Source organism: Palaemon carinicauda, chromosome 39 (assembly GCF_036898095.1).
Source record: "Palaemon carinicauda isolate YSFRI2023 chromosome 39, ASM3689809v2, whole genome shotgun sequence".
In the NCBI taxonomy this organism is placed as follows: domain Eukaryota; kingdom Metazoa; phylum Arthropoda; class Malacostraca; order Decapoda; family Palaemonidae; genus Palaemon; species Palaemon carinicauda.
Window position 1 is genome coordinate 1,307,528 of NC_090763.1, and position 5,000 is coordinate 1,312,527.

Genomic DNA, 5,000 nt, shown 5'->3' on the forward strand with positions numbered 1-5,000 from the left:
AGCGTACTAAAATTACCAGTTTTCCTATAAGCCCTTTCATTTACTATTGCATCTCGTTATATACATAATATTTACTTCCTATTTCCTATCGATATTGTTGCTAAAAAACTTATTTATACTTTCCGTTATTTTCCTACAAAGTTGATTACTATTCTTAATTTAAAATACTAAGTGAATCAATTTAATTTCCAGTAGTATTTTTTTTTTCTTTTTTTTTTTGCGCATCACTAACTAAAATATTTTACTAATTTTTAGAAGCCTAACCTGCTACAGTATCTTATAGAATTTTCAACACAATGAATAAAAACATTTTTATCCGAAATTTCAACACTAGCTTAATGGAAATTTACACTGAAATAATTTACATTCTGATATTTTTCTTTTTTAAACTCCAATTACTATAATGCATTACTAACTCTTAGAAGCCTAACTTGCAACAATATCTGAGAATTTTTCAATACTGATAAAATAAAAATTTACACCGAAATTTTAAGAGGTCTTATTTGTATCAAAGTTCCCATTCAAAATATTATTGAGAATTCAGAATTAAGAATAAAGTTTGAGCTTTCATTTAAAAATGTTTCCGATATATATTCAGTAATTACATGAAATTTGTTCCTATAACATTAGTAATACGCTTTAATTATATTCTGATTACACAATTCCTATAATTCTAATTCTAAAAAATATTTTCAACAAATATGAGCTAAAGCGTAGGCAAAGTGTTCAATTAGTTCATGTATGTAAAATCATTTTATCTAAATCACCTTTCGCTAAAATCTTCAAGTAATATTTCAATTGTATCGAGAATAATTTAATTTATTGAATTTTCACGGGATAGTCACTTAATTCATGCGTATAAAATTAAATGGATTTTCAAATTGTATCTAAAAATTTCATGATAAATAGCTTCATAAGACAAGTTTACAAATTAAAATGTTCACTTCACAAACTTCACAGATCAACAAAATCTGCAAAATCAATGTACTTAAAAAATTGCGTATTGTTAAGCGGTCGCTGTTGTCGGACTTTTCAGATAAAACTAATTTAAATCAATTATCAATTAAAAGTTGAAAAATCTTCAATGTTGAAAAAGGAGCATCTGTAAGTAATAAAAGAACTTTAAAAGAAATATCATGAATGCCATCAAGATTTATGTTCTATTTTCATAATCTAATTTGTATATTCATATTGTAAAATTAAATTTAGTATTTTAATTCAAATATTTCATGATCTGATGGTACAACTTAGTTTAGCTAATAAATTGATGGTCTCAATTTATCTTAAGAAAAAACATAAGAATCCGATAATCATATGAATATCTTACTAATCAGCACCTTTCTATTTCAATGAAATAAGAATTTGGCGCGGTGTTGTGGATTCTAGACGCAAGTAAAATGTTAAATTCATGGCTGAAAAATTATGGTTTTAAAGAAACGCTCATTAAAATATTCTAATCATACACTCGATGCAAAACTATCGGTTGCTTCGCTGTAGGCTACGAGATTGAAACCTGTAATAAATGTAGGCCTATACATCAAAATACACCGAAAGAAAAGTTTTATTTGAGATTAACGATTTTAAACATATTTCAATTAATCATTAGTAGTACACTAGTTTAAACCCATAAATATGAATCGCTAGTTTCTATTAACCGTGATAATAGAAGAAATTGTTTAGCTTATCGCCCTAAATTTTCAAAACAAATACGTGTTACGATTTTTCACATCATGTACCGTTTTTATTAAGCCGAAAAAAACTGTTGTTTTAGTGTAAAAATTTACGAAGAAACCTACGGTCGGCGATGAGCCGATGAAAAACCAAGGATGAAAAAAGATCGGGTAACCAAAAAACCAACATAGGGAAACATTTAGGTAATTTTAAATTTATAATAAAAGACAAAATTATCGTATTACTTACCTTGAGATCCACAGGAATACTGCAGGATCCCTGGCGGCCTGCAAAATTAAGCAGGCTGTCCACAACAAATCGCAAAGGGGCGATGTTGCTTTTTTCTCCTTTTGGAAGTGTTTATATTGTGGTGTTTTGGACAACTGTATCCACTTGCTTAAATCTGTTGATATTTAAAGATAGATTAATAAACGTGCGCTAAAACAAAAATATAAAAAATATTAGTTTTCATGGTATAACATTTTGATTTGTTTTAATTTAAAAATTCATCGTAAAAAATACATGTGGTTATTATGTATAACATAAAATATGTAATATATAAAATATACAAAATTTACGAAATATACAAAATATATAAATATACAAAATTTATACTTATAAAATATACAAAATATATGAAATATACAAAATATATAATATACAAAATTTATATTTACAAAATACACAAAATATATAGAATATACAATATATAAAATATACAAAATATATAAAACATAAAATAGAATATATAATGTATGTAAAATAGAACACAATCAAAAATAATTCTGCTAGAAAAATTAATTTTCATAATCCTGATACATAATGAAATATTTCAGACCATTTTAACTATTTCGTGTATTTTCTAAATAGCTCATTACTGATTTTCAGTAGCGAAATCTTCAGGTCCTGCTATTATTTTAGAAAAACTAGCAGTACCTAGTGCTTAATAGCCTTTTATTTCTTGCGATATGAAAATACCACTTCTAGCCCCAAGTAAATCCTTAGAACTGAACTATTTCAAATAGCTTCAGGTTTTACTGTATTTTAGAATAACCCTGAACAAAGTTGCTATAATGTGTAAGAACAAAGTTCGCAATAAAGTTCTTAAAAGATTATTAGAAAAAACATACTACTGCATATTAATATAATTTTTATATTTCATATTTGATGAACAGTAATTTCACCTTCAAAACTGAAACAGGGTTTTATCAAAATTTCACCTTCAAAGCTGACTTTATAATTGAATGAATAAATTAAATTACCAATTGATTTAGTCCTCTTCACGTATGCGAATTACAAGAATCTTCAAAACTGAAACGGTGTGTTAACAAAATTTCACCTTCAAAGCTGACTTTATAACTGAATGGATAAATTAAATTACCAATTGATTAAGCCCTCTTTATAAGTGCGGATTCAAGTATCTTCAAAACTGAAAAGGAGTTTTAAGAAAATTTCACCTTCAGAGCTGACTTTGTAATTGAATGAATAAATTAAATTACCAGTTGATTAAGTCCTCTTCACGTGTGCGAATTACAAGAATCTTCAAAATTGAAACGGTGTGTTAACAAAATTTCACCTTCAAAGCTAACTTTATAATTGAATGGATAAATTAAATTAAAAATGGATTAAGTCCTTTTCACATGTGCGAATTAAAAGTATCTTCAAAACTGAAATGGGGTGTTATCAAAATTTCACCATCAGAGCTGACTTTATAATTGAATGAATAAATTAAATTACCAATTGATTAAGTCCTCTTCATATGTGCGAAATACAAGTATCGTACATTTTGTTAATCATTTCTAAAGTATGATTGTCTCAATTTATTTATTTTTAAACTACAACTTTAAGAAAAAGATTTTTATAATATATGAAAAAGAATGTTCAAGATAAAATATGAAAAAGAATATTCAAAATAAAACGTTCGCTTAAAATTTATGATAATGTTCCATACACTAGAATTTACAAAAGTCTAAAGTTGAAACATTTGACAACAATCAAATTTTATTGAAAATGTTCAATGAATTCTCCGATGCGTGGGCACTGCCATCAAAATAATCCGACCGCTTTTCAGAAAACTTAATTTAAAATCTATGTAAAAGGCTAGCTTAGCCTTGAAAAATTCGCAAAAAATTCGCAGTCTTGAAGTATAGCACTAGTCACTAATTTCCAAGAAAATTCTAAGAGTTTCTTGTGGAAATCACGCAAAATTCAAGAAATAATTCGACTGCTAGTCAAAATTTTCTTAAGTATCGCTAAAGCCAATAATGTCTTAAATCGAAATAATTATCCACCAGTAGAGCAAATATTCTAAGTGTCCATCGCAAAACTCCTCCTCAGAAAAGGCGGACTGCCTTACCTGAAGCAAATCCACACGTCTGAAGTCTTCAGCGGCTTTTGGCCGAATGTTAGCTCCTGGTGCGATTATATACCCACTCCGTGGGTTGCAAGGCGTCGCCTGTTGCTATGTAAACATCACTGAGGAGGTCGAGGAGAACTAAGCCACAAATATGAATAATAAAAGCAGAGACCATGTCAACGACCTCCATAGCTGACCAATCGCTAGCGCGCTCTAAGGTGTTTTTGCGCTGGAGTCGGGATCCCGCCTTCTTCGATATTTGGATGCGGCGCTCTTCTTGGCAAGGGATGCCTAACGTTTAAATAAAAGAACAAAATTATTAGTATTAAAAGTATTTCAGACATTTGTAATGTATTTTCAGTGTTTGCAAATAATAAATTTAAATTTTACAAATAGTTATAGGAGGTTTTAAATATCAAAACGGCCATAAAGAACCGCATTTAGAAAAACGTTCCCGGACTCAAATGAACTATTACTTGGTATTAACCCACCTTAAGGTATGAAAAAAATGCCATTAAATTTAACACATTAAATTTAATTACTATATTAGAATAATAGCTAAAGAGGAAAATGATTTATAAATAATAAGGTAGCCATTCGCGAACATTCAAAAACAAAAGAACGCCAGTGACGTATGGAAGGTTTCGCGATGTCGTCTGCTGGTTTGTTTATTTCTGAAATTTCAGTGTTGATTCACTATTTGTGCTTTTCGCTATAGCTATATATGTATGACAGTACCTATATATGCATAGAAACATTACCCGTAAACCCGACATAAAAATATAATTGCTCATTTTAAGGCTAAGTGCGAGTTTAAAACTAGATACGGGCATGTTCAAAGGTTTATAAAATTCGCAAGGGATAGTGGTTGTTATTAGTGTGTGTACAGTATGTATGTGTGTATATATATATATACATTATATATATATATATATATATAGAGAGAGAGAGAGAGAGAGAGAGAGAGAGAGAG

At 28.8% G+C, this 5,000-nt stretch overlaps 1 protein-coding gene across 2 annotated transcripts in view; it reads right to left on the bottom strand.

Annotated features, from left to right (window-relative positions):
• Positions 1-5,000, bottom strand: part of LOC137631453 (uncharacterized) — a 39,486-nt gene that overhangs the window by 14,019 nt on the left and 20,467 nt on the right. For both annotated transcript variants that reach the window (XM_068363215.1, XM_068363216.1), the window contains exons 3-4: positions 4,028-4,318; positions 1,921-2,074 (exon numbers count right to left, since the gene is read on the bottom strand). The gene's annotated coding sequence lies outside the window, so the exon portion shown is untranslated. The remainder of the gene's footprint in view (positions 1-1,920; positions 2,075-4,027; positions 4,319-5,000) is intronic.